Genomic DNA, 17,436 nt, shown 5'->3' on the forward strand with positions numbered 1-17,436 from the left:
AATCATCTGAGTTATCCATCCTAGATACTAGTGCCTTTTGATCTGATATTTCTTCCTTAATAGCTATAAACACAATATTTTCACTAGCATCATCATCAGATTCTTCATCAGTAATACCACTGTCAATAGCTACAAGACAATCTCTCTTGCCTTTACCCTTATACTTCTTAAATTTGTCTCTCTTGTATTCATTTTCACCATTAGGGCAATTAGCTGCTATATGACCAATGTTGTTACATGCAAAACATTTTAAAGGTAGCTTACCTCTATATTTACAAATGCCTCTAGGCAGTCATTTTGCCAACAATGCTTCAAGTTCCACTAAGTTGTCTTCATCATCAACATCTCTGCTGGATCTAGATTCATAACCATGGTTGGTATCTCTACTTCTTCTCACAGATGGGTTAGAGACAGAAGCTCTGAATGCAGATTCTGATTTCTGTACACTACCATCATAGCCATTTACCTCAAAGGTAGTAAGTTTGCCAATAATAGAGTCAAGAGTTACCTTAGTCTTATCAATGGATTTTAGCTCCTGAATAGCTGCAACTTGGATAGCATAGACCGGTACTAGGGTTCTTAGTACCTTATTGATTACTGTAGCATCTTCCACTTTCCCTCTTGCACTCTTTATTTCACCAACTATCTCTTTAATCCTTTGACCATACTACTAGATATTCTCACCCTCGGACATTCTCATGTCATCAAACTTTCCTCTTAAACTCTCCTCTTTGGAAATCTTAACATCTTCATCACCGCTATAAATCTCTTCAAGTTTTTGTCACACTTCATGTGCAGTTTCAAGACCATGAACATCTACATATTCAACATCAAACATGGAATTGATAATAGCCTCTAATGCTTGGTGATTTTCGTGTTGTTCTTTCTTCTGATCATCAGTCAAGATTCCGGTAGGTGTAATATACTTGGTTCCTATATGATCCCAATACTGACTACCAAGACTCTTAATGTAAATCTTCATTTTGTCACTCCATATTCTATAGTTATCTTTGTTGAACTTCGGACCTTCTTTCTTCATCATGATCTACAAGATCTTTTCCTCAAGCTGTTAGGCTTTTAGATAAAGAGGACCTGAGATGCTCTGATACCAATTGATGGTATGTTGAAAGAATAAGTATCTGTTAGAATACTAAGAGTGGGGGGGGGGGGGGGGGGTGAATCAGTATACTGAAAAACTGATACAAAGTTCCCAAACTCAAATTCAATCACACAAAGTAAACATATCTCAGTCAAGATCAATATTCATAAGAATACTTGACATCAATCGGTTTGACTGTTATGACAACTTAATAGTAAACAACTTCAATCTTGTAAACATCGACAATGCTTAATCATAACTCAACATATTCATCTCTCAATGCTTCTAGTTATCATGCCTTATCAAAAGTTAATCAAATCAATAAATAAGATCATAACCACAAAAACATTCACCACTTGACACAAATGTTTATACGTGGAAAACCCAAATAGGTAAAAACCACAGTGACATGAGACTCACAAGGATAGCTATCTGAACTCTTCTGAAGTTCGCCCTGTTAGGAACCAAGCCTATTAAAGCTTTACAATAAGTCCTGTTAAGAACTAATTCTAGTTAGGAATCACCCTGTTAAGGGATTTACAAATATGCCTTGATGAAAATCACAATACCCTGTTAGGAGTAATCTTGCTGGAGGATTTAAGAATCCAAGCTAATGGACCACCTTGTTAGAGGATTTAATGAGTAACCAAGCTTATTAGATCTTACCCGGTTAAGGGATTTCACTTCTCTTATAATTGTTAGAAAACAACGGGTTTTCTTGATCTATCTGAATAACACTACATTTGCTTGATCATATCTTTTTAAGCTTCAATCTGCCTTCACTCAAAGTGCAGATCCATTCATTGGTTAGGCAACAACACACTCAGCAAGTTTCTACCAATCTTGCCAACAACTTTTACAAGCAACTTCATCAACCTTAAATACAAATCAATTAGGTCAGTAACACAACAAAAATCTAATTCTCATCATCGAGATTACAAACAAGTCGGTACAATCTTGACCGTTAAAAATCATGACAATTTATTCACATTCTTCAAGAAAATTCCAACCGCTTCATCGGACTTTGTAACTCGTCACGTGATATGCATTAGATGCAATCCACTTTGCTCCTTCCCTAGACAATAAACAAATGTGCCAAAACAATTTGAACTTATCCTTATACAATGATCACACATGTCTCCATCATTACTGCTCATTAGATAATAAACCAACAAACTTGATCGATTAGGGTTTAACATCTGATAGGGTTTACCGGTTATATTGCATAGAAAGGTTTAACCCTTTACACTGGTTTACTGGTTCAACTCACAAACTTTACATACCGGTTTACAACATCTTCCATAGATCTCTTCTTATCGGTTACTAGCCAATATCAAAAACAATAATATCAACAATAACATGAATACCATTACTGGTTCAATTGACATCAATGCCAACATATCATAAATGCAATCTCTATGCAAAATGCCAACAAACTCAAAATGCCAACACATACCAATGAGACTATTAGTTCAAGTATAAACTAATTTAAATTAGTTTAACTTCCCAAGGGGTGTCCCATTGTTCTCTATCTCATAGGATCCCTAAAGTCAATGTTTTTCTCTCAGATCATTGAGCAAATGACTTAGGAATGACTTCTCCAAGAACGAGTGATATTATGATCTATATGCATGAATGCATTCTAAGATCTATATGATATGTTAAAAGCTATGATGATTAAATTAATATGAAGATAGATATATGATAAAGATATTGTTAAATTATCCTAATCATGATATACTAGCATGGATATACTATTCATATGAAAATGAAATGCTTCTAAATGCTATGATGATATTTTAACAAAGAGGCTAAAATGATTAGTAAATTAGACTATAATGTAGATGCATGAAACTTGAATCTGGAGAATGAGGAATGAGAGCTCTATTTATAGGAAAAATAGGGCAATGGATGGTTAAGATTGAATAATCTCAACAAGGGCTAGGATTGAAAGTTACTCAATCCATGTTTACAATTTTCACCAATGAAATGGTGACAATTGTCAACAAGATGTGGCTTGAGAGGAGATGCAAGAGGCATTAAATTCTTGAAAAGACATGAAGGTTACCTTAGGAGGTAAGGTTGAGGTTGGGTTAGGGTCATCCATTGGATAAAGCTTTTACCCAATGGGTAAACTCTTGTGCAAGGGTTAATAGGTTAACCAAGGTTAAAGCCATGGGTGCTTGATAAGACCTTTGGGTTAGATGAGGGTTAAGTTAGAGAGAAAGTCTCTAACTATGATGGGAGGGTTGAGTTAACCATTAATAGTTTAGAATACTTTAGGGACAAATTTGTAAGAGTCCTTCCAAATTTGGGGGAACTCAACAAGTTATCTTATTGAAGGAAATATAGCCTTAAATGCATTTAGAAGACTTTCCTCCAAATTTGAGAAGTGACCTCAAATTTAGGGAAAGGACACGATTAGGAGTTGATTAGGCTAATTTAAAGGGTTAAGAAGAATCTAGAAGTCTCTAGAAGAGGTTTAGGAAGCAAGTGGGAGATGTAGGAAAATGCAAGTGGGGTGATTTAGGATTTAATTAAAATAAAATATTTTATTTCAACTAAAATAGATGCAACTTGCATAAATACAAGTGGGGGGATTTTTATAAATAAATTAGATTTATTTATATGCAAGGGTCAATTTAATTAACTGTAAATTTAATTAAAAGGAAGAAAGAGGAATTAATTAAATAAAGTGATTTATTTAATTAAAGGCTAGAAAAGGTTTAGGTGAATTTAATTAAATAAATTGAATAATTTATTTAATCAAATAGATGAAAGTGAAGAAATTAATTAAATAAGATTTAATTAATAGGGGGATAGGGTTAAAATAAATATTAAATATTTATTTAAGAAAGTGGTCAGATTTATATGTCTACAATAAGACCTCTCCATTTCATCAAGTATTGGTAGTAGACCTTATCCCTTGTACGCTTAAGTTCTTTGGTATCCAAGACGCATTCCAAGTCTAAGGGTTGGCTTGTTTGAAGATCCTTTTATCCACTCATCATCTGAACCTAGATGAGAGCTTGCAACCACATCCCCTTTACATGAGTAAAGATTAGAAACATTAAAAATAGGGGAAATTGCTATCCCAGGAGGAAGCGCAATCTCATAGGCATTGTCACCAAATTTGTGCACCACTCAACATGGCCCAATCTTCTTCATATGGAGTTTGGAATATTGCCCTCTAGGAAAAAAATTATTTCTCAGATGTGCCAATACTAAGTCTCACACTTTGAAATGTACTTCTCTTCTCTTCAAACTTTCCATTTGTTTATACTTTTCTACACTCTTTTGAAGAGTGTCCTTGTCCAGTTTGTGGATGTCCTACATCGTTACAAAAAACTCCTCTCCCTCATCACTCCTCTCCATTCCACTTACATCTCTCAACTCAAAGACACCCCTAGGTTGTAACCCATACACAATTTCAAATGGACTTTTCCCAACACTCCTATTGATTGAGTCATTGTAGGAAAACTCTTCTTGGGGTAAGATCAGATCTCATTGTGTTATGTGATCTTTGGTTAGGCATCTCAAGAGGTTCCCAAGGATCCTATTCACCATCTTAGTCTTCCCATCAGTTTGAGGATGATAAGAAGAACTAAAACTCAAATTAGTGCCCAACTTCTTCCATAAAGTCCTCCAAAAATGGACAACAATTTTACTATCTTTGTTTGAAACAATGCTAAGGGGTAAACCATGGATTCTAACAACTTCTTCAAAGAAAAGATCCGCTATAGATATATGAAGCATCATTGGTGCTCTTACAAGGTATAAATTAAGCCATTTTGGAAAATCTATCCACAAAACATATACCAAATCAAAACCCCTTTGAGTTCTTGGTAAGCCCATCTTAAAGTCCATGTTGATTTATTCCCAAGGCCTATTGGGAATGCACTAAACTCATGATGATGGCTGCACACAAATTAATGAAGGAGGGATCTATAGATAAAGGGATTATTGATCAGTCTATCACTGTTTTACACAAACTAGTCCCAGATTGCAAGATTGACAGGGAAGCGAGCCCATCTGACAAGCTTAAGACAATTACTAAGCATATTTCAAAGGGTTTTCAATCCTTGCAACAAATTTCAAACCGACAAGCATTGGAGAGGTTCACACAAGCCAAAAAGGCTACATTTGATCAAGTAATTGAGTCTGAGAGCAAGAAGATTGATGAAAAGTTAAAATTAATAGATAATTCTTTGAAGCAGTGTACAAATATTTACAGGGTATGTTGTAACACAGATGTACTTACAGTTAATATGGATAAGAAGATTAAGGAATTTCAGGAGAAAATTACAAGTATAGCTAATTATTTTGATGAATTGAATTCATTGACTACATCCATTTATGGTAGAATTTTGGTTTTGGAAGCTCAAATTTCTGTTCTTGAGAAAGAAAAAGACAAAATCATAAAAAGAGCCAGAAGTCTTAGAGGCTTGGTGAGTCCCCGGTTGGATTCACTCAGTGTACATAAGAAGGAATGTATGGATATGGTTGGGAAGCCCACACCGACAAAGCTAAATGAGAAAGAGTCCTTTGCACATATACTGAATGGACTTGTATCTATTTTCGACACTTTCAAATCTAGTTGGGATACTTATCTTGAGCTATTGGAGAAGGCACATCCATAAATTTTCAAATTTGTTAAGCTCTGGTAAGATATTCTGGGATACTCATTGTATAGTTTTGGATCTTTGGCATTCTTTTTAAAAAAAATTTTTATGGTGTTGATGTCAAAGGGGGAGTGATATAGACATGAAAAAGAAATAGAAGGAGTTGTATACATTAAGGGGAGATATGGAGATCTATGGGAGTATGGAGTATTTTGCATTGATGAATATTCAGCTCAGGGGGAGCAGGTAGGATGAAATCGACAAATGAAACCTTGACCATTTTTCACATGAGTGTTGCCATCAATGCCAAAGGGGGATATTGTTAGCAATTGACACTCAATTGGTTGGTTTCACTATGTTGTCATTGATGGCAACATGGTATCTTGTTCTGGCTTCATGTTTTGGTTTAGTTGTGTACTGACAGACACTTCACCAGTACCGACAGGATAGAAGGATTTCTTTGGTTACCGGTAATGCAGGCCAACATGGTTTAGAATATGATTATCGGTATTGGAGGCCGACATCTCTTGGATTCGACATTGATAATTGATTTTGATATTCATGTATTTATGTTATCTAGCCGACATGTAATTTGATATTGTATATATCTTTGTAAGCTGACATAAGGCATGATAAGTTGAATAGGGTATTGTAAAGCGGAAAATCGCAATCGAACCCTAGTTGCTCTCCCCTCTTCCAACTCCGAGGAGAGAGAAGGGAGCTTGCTAGGGTTGATGGTTTTCACTTAGGGAGACTTTACATTCAAAAGAGGGGTTGAAACCCACGAGATCCAATCCCACACAAGGCAAGATTGGATGCTAAATGAGTTTCAAGGGTTAAGACAGCAAGGCTACCCTCTTTTGTAAAGAATGTGCATAGAAGAATTATGCTAGGAATGCATAGAAAGTGACAAAGATTCGCTTATAAACTGAGATAGGGATATAGGATGAAGCTGCGGACCTGGAATTAGCAGTAAAATGTCGATACGGCGCTGTCCTGCAAATTTGAGCAAAAGTTGTTGGGACGATGGCACCCGGCGCCACGGTCCTTCGAAAAATCCGCGAAACGAAGGGGGATCTGTTCGTCTCTGCACAAGGATTCCAGATCTTCAATTTCAGCCGCATACCTGCAACCTACACACAGAAAAGCGAAGACGATTGGGGGGTTAGGGATTAGGGGTTTGCCTTTAGGTCAAACCCCGGTTTTGGAATTAACCAAGAAATGAGAAAATTGCTGTAAATGTAAATGTCTGTAATGTAAAACAAGTACTAATACCTTGTTATAAGGATATTTGTATCCTTATGTGCGAAGGTATAGATGTTGTTGTTTGTTGTATGTAGTATGTTGTATGTTGTAATATGTGATCTCCTCTTCAATGGTTGAATCCTTGTCTTGAATGCAACACTTAGCCTTGAATGGAGACTTAGAAGGAATGCTTGAATGCTTGAATGCTTGAATGTTTGAGTATAGTTTCCACGCCTTGTACACATATGTCCTTCTTCTTTTCATCTTACCCAAATGGGAGAGAAAAATGTAGTTTATATACTTGTCAATTAGGGTTGATAGACTGATTTTCCCGACCTTAGGCCGACCAGGAAAGTTAATTTTCCAATTGCAAACAAAAAGACCCGAAGTCCCAAAGGAGACCGGGCCCAAAATAGGGCCAGGGACCAGGGCGCTGGGCGCCATGGTCCTGGGGGACCAGGGCGCTGGGCGCTCTGGTCCCACCTCCCGGGACAGCGGGGTGCAAAGGAGGTTCAGGCCAGGGTGTTTGAAAAATGCAGTTTTTAATGTCATAAACAGGTTTCGGGGTCTCCATTCAGGTTCAGTGTTGCATCGCCATCGTGAAGACTGAAATGCAGTCGAAATTGTAAGTGTCACAATTTTAGGACGCTACATTTAGCCCCCACTTTAGCGGGAGTATGTATGCTCATACTTCCGGTAAAGTACAAGGAAACAACATTGAAAGACTTTCACCACGTCAAGGAGGCAAGATACACCAAGCCCCCAGTGGACTAAGAATCTTACGACTTTGATTGACAAAGTAAAAGGGAAGATCGGGAGGGAGAACCATGACTGTCAGTAGTAAGGTTCCCTCACTATGAGTCATGCAAAAGAAATACCAAAAATTTTCCAGGCAAAGCTAAGTTCGCCAAGAAATTTTCAAGTATCCTGAAAGGATAGACATGGTGTATGCCCCCCTACGTTAAAGCGATCACACACGCCTCAACGGGGGTGATTGTTTTAACGTAGTGATACACATAAGAAATGAGAAGGGAAAGGAGCACGTTATCGCAAAGATTTAGCCCCCAAGTGTGAGATAAACCCAAGGATAATAAACACAAAACACAAAGCACGAGGTGACTTCGCTTTCCTTGGGGTCAGTATGCTGTATGATAAATCATGTATATATCATATGTATGTATGCATAATTGTTCTTCATTCCCCAATCAAGGAAGGTCACCTAGAAGAAGGGAACACATGTGTCTTTTGAGTCAACATGAGAGAGACCAAAAGAGATCTCAATGCTTTGCATCGTCCTCAAGTAGACAACACTAAGGAAAACAAATAGAAGAATGAGAATAACACATAGAAGAAGTAACACAAGAGAGGAGGAGAGAATCTGCTATGCTAATGTAACTAGTCTAGCACGTCATCTACCTCCCGATCTTGCTGATCAATGTTTCGGGAAGGCAGGGAACATGCTAGAGGAGGAACATCCAACACAGTAGATGGAGCTATCACAAGATCCAAACAAGGGCTATGTTCATGTTCCGAGCCACGTTGTTCTTGTCTAGGAGCTAGGATAAGTGCTTTAGAGAATTCGTTAGATAAATGGTTATCAATATCAACAAGTTCATATTCACTATCAGAAGCAAGAGGAGTAACATGTTCATCATGAATAACATTTTCATCTATATCATCATCAAGATTTATAAAAATAGGATCTTTAACCCGTACAGGATCAAGACCATCATGCATCTTATGTTTAGGAGATTTTGGAGAAAATGAAATAATGCTTGTTGAAGGTGTTTTTGGAGATTGCAAAGTTTGAGAAGCAACTGCTTGAGCTCTAAGACGACGCTTTCGTCGGCGTTCACGTGCAAAATGATTTCGTCTAGTCTTAGTAGGAAGTGGAGAAGATTGAGGAGGAGGAATGTTCTCATCCTTATCACTTGGGTGTTTAGGTTGTGGTCTCTTAGGTTGGATAATAGGAGAAGAAGAAGGTCTCTTCTCTCTATAAAAAGAAGGAGGAGGAACTGCTCCATATAAAGGAGGAATTTTTGGTTTAGGAAGAAGACCAAGTCCATCATGACGAGGAGGTATAGGTCTACTTTTAGAAGGTTTATTAGGCATAGACATAGTCACATCCATAGGGATGGGTTGGGAATCTTCTTGAGGAAAGACATTAGTTTTATCTTTCAAAGGAAGAACTTCCTTCTCAAGAACGATAGGAATGTCAAGTTTAGGTGTTCTAGGTTCACTTAAAGATAGGATCATATCTGTTTTCCATTTTTGATAAGATTTGAAAAGATGATCACTTCGCGGAGGAAGAGATTGGAATTGTTTAGGCCAAAAGTAATCAATAGGAATGCTAGAAGTTCTTTCAGCTGGTTTAAAGAGACTATGATTGACAGTAACAACTTCACCATTATGGGGAAATTTCAAACACTTATGAATAGGAGAAGCAATAGCTTTCATGGAAGATAGCCAAGGATAGCCAAGCTTCACACGAAATTGTTCGGATGAAGGAATAATAGCAAAGTTCACATCAAGGGATTTGTTATGAACTTCAATAGGTAATGTAATAGAACCAATTGCAGGAGAAGAAAATGCATCAAATAATTTCACAATCACATCTGTTTTGTCATAGATCACTTGATTCAATTGCAAAGTAAAAAGAAATTCTTCAGTAATAACATTAACCATGCACGAAGGATCAATAAGCACTCCACGGCAAGGTGTATTCTTAACTTTTGCAACTATGTATAAAGGACCATCAGGTGCTCTAATGGTTTCACTAGAATCAAATGTGATGGAAGGTTCTTTAGGGTTTTCTTGCTGCTCTACAAAGTTAATCACATTTGGAGTCATAGACACAAGACCATCAGATGAGAGAGAGGAATCATTAGCCTCAACCGCATTAGAGGTATGAGAAGGTAATGGATCAGTAAAAATCTGAAGATTTTGGTTAGGAGGAGCTACAGATGTGTTGCCTTTATCATTCACTCCAGAAATAAAATAGTATTATTATCAATCAAATCTTGAATTTTACCCTTTAAAGAAAAACATTTTTCAGTATCATGCCCAGGCTGACGATGAAATTGACAAAAAGCTTTGTTATCAAAATAAGGTGAAGTAATCTTTGCAGGATCAATTTGCCTTATAGGAGGAAGAGTAAGCACATTTTGTTCCAATAACTTATTCATAATACTATGCAATGATTCATTCAAAGGAGTATACTTTCTTTCTTTCTTGAAAAACTTAGAAATAGGAGGCACACCTGATGCTGCATTCACATTGTTGTTGATGATGTTTTCATTGAATTTGATAGAATCTCTGTTCGATTTAAACTTTCCAAATGGTTGTTGACTGCTATCACCCTTATCACTCGGAGCCATAGGATGTGATTGTTCCATTTGACTCACAGTCAGTTGATAATTGTGAAGAGTTGCACACAACTGTTGGAAAGAAGTAAACTCAGAAAACAGAAGTTTGTCTCGAATATCTTTTTGTAAATTAGAAATAAAGATTCTTTGAATATCATTGTCAGGCACTGGAAAAGAAATTTGAGCATACAAATGCTTATATCTACCAATGAAATCAGTCACTTTTTCTTTAACACCTTGTTTACAATGCATTAAATCAATCAAAGTAACTTTAGGACTTATATTGTTTTGAAATTGTTGAATGAAAGCATTTGCAAGTTGTTCGAAAGAAGTAATAGAATAAGAAGGCAATGAGCAATACCATTGTAGGGCTTTGTCTCTTAATGTTCTAGTAAACAGTTTTGCAAGCAACCTTTGGTCATAAGCAAAATCAGTACATATTGTTTGAAAAGTCTTAACATGTGTTAGAGGATCTCCTTTACCATTATAAAGCTCCAAATGCGGGATTTCAACATGTTTAGGAGGGATAGCTCGAACAATGTCAAGAGAAAGTGGGCTCGCAACATCAAATGTGGGCACACTAAACTTAGATTGATTCATAGAGGCAATTTGTTGCTGTAAAGAAGAGACAGTTTGTGCAAGATTGTTAATGGTCGCTTCAGTCGAAGAGTTCATATTAGATGTGTTAGATTGAGATGGAGGTGTTATGTTATTGAAAGAAGGTAGAGAATAAGGTGGTGGGACTCTATGATAATTAGTCATAGGAGATGATTGGACAGGAGGAACACTACAAGGAGGAATGGAATGGTTAAATGAATTGCCCCCTTGCGTCATGTTCATTTGCAGAGAGGTAATAGGAACACTCATTGAAGGAATGAATGAAGAAGTCGGATTGAATGAAGGAAGAGGGTTAATTGAAGAGGAAGGATTGCCCCCATGATTGGTGATCATAGGCGGAATGTCTTGTATAGAAGTAGCCATTATGTTTGATGTAAAGGTAGGTATGCTAGCAATAGGAGTTGTCAAAGGAATAGAGTGATTGACTTGAGTAGGAGGTTGTGTATAACCTAAAGTTTCGGCACAACTCTTCATAGGCATCACATTCGAATCCACAATGTGTGCAATACCACGCAAAATATCAATTCCATTCTTATCACTTTGAAGCATATGTTTTAGACCCTCAATTAAAGGAAGAGCTTGACTATCGAGATACTCATGAGACATCCATTGGTGAAAATCATCAAATTGATTATCCAATTTCGAAAGTTGTTCTATAGAAACCTCATGGAGAGCTTCTTCATCATTAGGAGGATTAGAGGAATTACCCATGTCCTCGTTAAAAAGGCTATTCAAATTAGGTTCCATCTCCTCAGTAATTAAACCTCGGAAAGACTTAATTCTACGGCTTCGTCTAACGGGAATAGTGTAAGTAGGGCTTATTGTTGTAAAACTCATGCACTAAAAAGGGAGAGAAGATTTTGAATTTAGAGGTAGCAATTGTCAGTAAAATCAGCCAATCTTCTAGATTTAGGCTGTTAAATGCAATCACGATAGTCTCCCGAAATTTCGGAAAAAATGTCCGGGACCGTGGCGCTCGGAGTGCACACGGTCCTTGCAACTTTTTTCGAAATTTGCAGGGATGAAAGGTATGATAATTTTAGAGCTAATCTGAAAAAAATTGAGTGATTTTACGATCTGTAGATAGGCCAAATTAAAGTTGCAATCTCAAAATTGAACCCTACTAAGATTGTCGAAAAATGCAAAATTTGAATTTTGAAAAAGAGAGGGAAACTGAAATTTTGAATTTTATGATTTTAGAGGGAATACCAAAAGCAATGCAAGTTTTGAAATTTAAAAATTGACTCAATTTCACGCGAAATTCAATTTTGAAAGCGGAAATCAAAGTTGTTGTAATTAAGCACTTAATTTCAAAAGTCACAAATTGCAAGAATGTGAATAAAGCACTGAAATTTCGAATGAATGCAAACACACTTTTCAGATTTAGGACAGTAAGAACACAATTTTGACACAAAATTTCAATTTCAACAATTTTTGAATGATTAGGAGCCTTAAACCAAGCAATCACAAGACCAACTTTGACTGTAATTTTGAAAGTGTTATAATTGATAAAATCAGCCAAAATTCTGGATTTTAGCAGAAAAATACAATAAAATCTTGCTCCTGAAATTTCGGAAAAAATGTCGGGGACGATGGCGCTCGGAGTGCACACGATCCTCGCAACTTTTTTCCAAATTTTCAGGGATGAAAGATATTGTGATTTTATTGCGGAATCTAAAGTTACAGCTGATTTGGAGATGTTTTGATCAGTGAAATTGTCGGACAAAGGTTGAATCAAGAAGGTTTCAAAAATTAGGGTTTTGACACTTAACCACTTAATTTTCAAAATTAAAGCACAAATATGAACTGATAATTTGTAATAAAAGGGCAGATCTGAAACAAGCATTAATAATTAAGCATTTCACGAGTTCAATTACTAAAAGGAAATTTAGGGTTTTTATGCAATTAACCTCTAAAATTTTGCAAAAGATCAAACATGGAAATGTAATCAAGGAATCCAATTTTCAAGTCTAACCATGAATAATCAGAAAGGATGTTCACGTCGGGTTCACCAAAATGTAAAACGGAAAATCGCAATCGAACCCTAGTTGCTCTCCCCTCTTCCAACTCCGAGGAGAGAGAAGGGAGCTCGCTAGGGTTGATGGTTTTCACTTAGGGAGACTTTACATTCAAAAGAGGGGTTGAAACCCACGAGATCCAATCCCACACAAGGCAAGATTGGATGCTAAATGAGTTTCAAGGGTTAAGACAACAAGGCTACCCTCTTTTGTAAAGAATGTGCATAGAAGAATTATGCTAGGAATGCATAGAAAGTGACAAAGATTCGCTTATAAACTGAGATAGGGATATAGGATGAAGCTGCGGACCTGAAATTAGCAGTAAAATGTCGATGCGGTGCTGTCCTGCAAATTTGAGCAAAAGTTGTCGGGACGATGGCGCCCGGCGCCACGGTCCTCCGAAAAATCCGCGAAACGAAGGGGCATCTGTTCGTCTCTGCACAAGGATTCCAGATCTTCAATTTCAGCCGCATACCTGCAACCTACACACAGAAAAGCGAAGACGATTGGGGGGTTAGGGATTAGGGGTTTGCCTTTAGGTCAAACCCCGGTTTTGGAATTAACCAAGAAATGAGAAATTGCTGTAAATGTAAATGTCTGTAATGTAAAACAAGTACTAATACCTTGTTATAAGGATGTTTGTATCCTTATGTGCGAAGGTATAGATGTTGTTGTTTGTTGTATGTAGTATGTTGTATGTTGTAATATGTGATCTCCTCTTCAATGGTTGAATCCTTGTCTTGAATGCAACACTTAGCCTTGAATGGAGACTTAGAAGGAATGCTTGAATGCTTGAATGCTTGAATGTTTGAGTATAGTTTCCACGCCTTGTACACATATGTCCTTCTTCTTTTCATCTTACCCAAATGGGAGAGAAAAATGTAGTTTATATACTTGTCAATTAGGGTTGATAGACTGATTTTCCCGACCTTAGGCCGACCAGGAAAGTTAATTTTCCAATTGCAAACAAAAAGACCTGAAGTCCCAAAGGAGACCGGGCCCAAAATAGGGCCAGGGACCAGGGCGCTGGGCACCATGGTCCTGGGGGACCAGGGCGCTGGGCGCTCTGGTCCCACCTCCCGGGACAGCGGGGTGCAAAGGAGGTTCAGGCCAGGGTGTTTGAAAAATGTAGTTTTTAATGTCATAAACAGGTTTCGGGGTCTCCATTCAGGTTCAGTGTTGCATCGCCATCGTGAAGACTGAAATGCAGTCGAAATTGCAAGTGTCGCAATTTTAGGACGCTACAGGTATATAGGTCAGTTGGATTAAATCATTTTGATATGATTGTAATGGATAGAAGATAGTGGATATATGGATGTGATATGATATAAAATATCAGAGAGATCATATAAGTGAGAATATTTGTGTAAGGGTTATTCTGGTAAATGGTTTAGGGTTTCAGACCGAAACAAATAGAGCTTAACCAGAACTGTATTTTGGCATAAAAGATGCTATCTTTTGCAGTTCACCACTTCTTTGGATTGTAGTATGGATTTACCCCCCCTCTTAGTGTTATTGGATTCCAACAAATCTCCCTACTCAATTGGGACCCCTTTTGGCATCATTCTTCCAAATATCCTTCTATTTTAGCCCTTGCATAACCTTATGACCCTTTTCTAGCTCCAAAATAGGGCAGGATAGGGACGTGGTGCCCCTGTCTTCTCTCTTTGGGTGGCCCTAAAATGGGTCCATCTAGCCCTTGACCCTAATTTTCTCTTTGAGATTTAAATTTCCCCTATGTTGGCCTTCGGTGAGATGAAAATTAATCCTCCTAGGCAAGTATAAAAAGGAGTTTAGTCCTCTCATTTGCATAAGTGAAATTAAGGAGGAGGCCTTCCATATCGTCATCAAGCATTCAAGTCTTCAAACATCTCCTTCTTCACGTGTCTTCTTCATTCATCCATTGAAGCAACATTACAATATTCATTTGCAAGCATGCATGTGTGTTAGGGTTTTTTCATGTTACATGCCATTTCATGCAACACTTGTACATTCAAGAAGCAAAGCAACCATCATAAAAAAATTGCAGATCTACAAGGTATCCATTTCCATTATTTCCATTTAAGCATTTGCAATTACTTTCTTTCAAGGTCAATTCCTCAACCTCGGTTCAAATAAGGCAAACCTTTATCCACAACCCTTCTTCCCTTCTTTTCTGTGTGTAGGTTGCAGCTCTTGTGTGCAACTGTAATAGTAGATTTAGGCTTCATTTGTAGAGACAGAAAAACCCTTTTCGACTCGCGGATTTTTTAGAGGACCGGGTGCAACTTCAACTTGGTCCTGATAACTTTTCTCCAAATTTGCAAGTAGGTCCGTATTAGTCTAAATACCTCATATCCGAAGTTACAACGCGATCCCAAATTGGTAGCCCCTTATTTCACCCATTTTGTCTTCATTTTCTGCATAGTCAACAAGTCAACTCTTCTACTTACAAAAGAGGATAAATTGCATTGCACCCTTGCAATTCACTTAGTATTTAGATCCTTATTCACTCCAGGGTTTGGATCTAGTGAATTTAACCCCTCTTTTGAATTTAAAGTATCTCCCAAGTGAAAATCATCCCAGTGATTTCCTTTCTCTCTCCTAGGTGGGGAATCACTAGGGTTAAATTTTCCACTTTACAATATATATATATATATATATGTGTGTGTGTGTGTGTGTGTGTGTGTGTGTGTGTGTGTGTTATACATATATACATACATATATAATGTTGTATCTATATGTATATATAGATGTATGTACATGTATGTATATATACACATGTATGTACATACACACACACATACATACATACATACATACATACATACATGCACACACATACATACACACACACATACACACACATATACATATACATATATAACAAATTCAAGCTCATAATCTTAATAGCTTGCGCAAAGGAAATATTGCTAATATCAAATCCTATTACTTTTTGGAAGGACTTGCATAATTAAACACAACACAACATCCTTATTACTTTTTGATGAGATTGATTTGGAAATCAAAGTCAATGATTTATTTTATAAACATATTTGATGTTCAAAATTTACTTCAAAAAATAAATTAATTCTTTGAAGCAATTACTATTTTATCCCAAATCTACATGATCCATCTCTTAGTGAAATACCTTTGAGATGCGTAAGAATATGCCTGATATCAACCCTTAGAATGCCATTATCAACTATTGGTTGAAATAGTGTTTTAATTAACCAGATTTGTACAATGATGATCTATGTGTGAAATCACTCTTAAGGGTTATGAATTTTCATCTTTCAATTCTAGACCTAGAGAGTTTTTGTCCTCAAGTTAGTTCTATGCTTCACAAGGAATAGAAATCAGACATTTTTTTTTCTTCTCAATATGCCTCCTCCTCCTTTCTTGGTCTCTTGTAAATAGAGTTTTTCTCCATGATTCATAATTCTTTAATCACCTCTTGATTAATATAAAAAATATATTTTACTTATAATAATATTTTGTAACATTACTTAATCCTTTTTTGGAAGTAGCTGCCTTTAACTTTTGTGATTTCTTTTAGCCTTCGATATCATGCCTACCTTTATCTTTGTTTTAATCATTGATTTGACTTTGTCTTATTCAAATCCTCTTTACAAATTCTCAATTATCAACACCTTTGATCCCCTTTAGTGGTTGTTGGAACTAATAAAAACTATATTGCAAGTCTTCCTTTGTCTTGTATTAGTTACTTGAATAACTACACCCCCTTTCAAATTCTTTTAGTTCTTCACACACTCCCTTAATAAATTAAAAAAAGCAATATTTTAAATATTTTAATGTCAAAATGAATTCAATGAAGCATACTTGTAATCCTTGGTATGGTTATTAAATGATTAGGATGGTTTAGTTTAGGTTTAATTTCAAGGAGGGGAGACTAAAATTTACCTAGTTCAAATCTTTGGATGCAAAAACATCCCTTGAGTTTTCAAGTTTGACTCACATCAACTCCCTCCAACTTTTTGTTATGAGCTAACTAAAGTAGACAATATTTCAAGTTGCATACTAGTTTATTGTATAAAAAGACAAACCCTAATTCATTATGATCATTGAGGAATCACTAAGAATAGACAAGATCTTGTATGAAAACTCCATAACAACTTGTATTATCACAAGTACATGCCATCAACATTGCATCAACAATCTAGGCATATTGCATGCGTACATACCATATTTTATCACTATTTTATATAGGTTCTAGCAATTAAGACAAACAAATTCTAGACAAAACATTAGTACATACTATATTTTATCATTATTTTATATAGCTTGTAGCAATTAAGACAAACAAATTGTAGACTTAATATTGGTGAAGCTAAGGTCCATAGATTAGGTTTAGATCTACAAGCATGGTGGTCAATTTTGCAATCATAAAAGTGAACTAAAGTGGTAGATGGTAAATTTCTTAATCCTAAGGTGTTTGCTTAATAAGTCCATTATTGTGATATATTGTC

This window comes from Cryptomeria japonica, chromosome 2 (assembly GCF_030272615.1).
Source record: "Cryptomeria japonica chromosome 2, Sugi_1.0, whole genome shotgun sequence".
Classification (NCBI taxonomy): domain Eukaryota; kingdom Viridiplantae; phylum Streptophyta; class Pinopsida; order Cupressales; family Cupressaceae; genus Cryptomeria; species Cryptomeria japonica.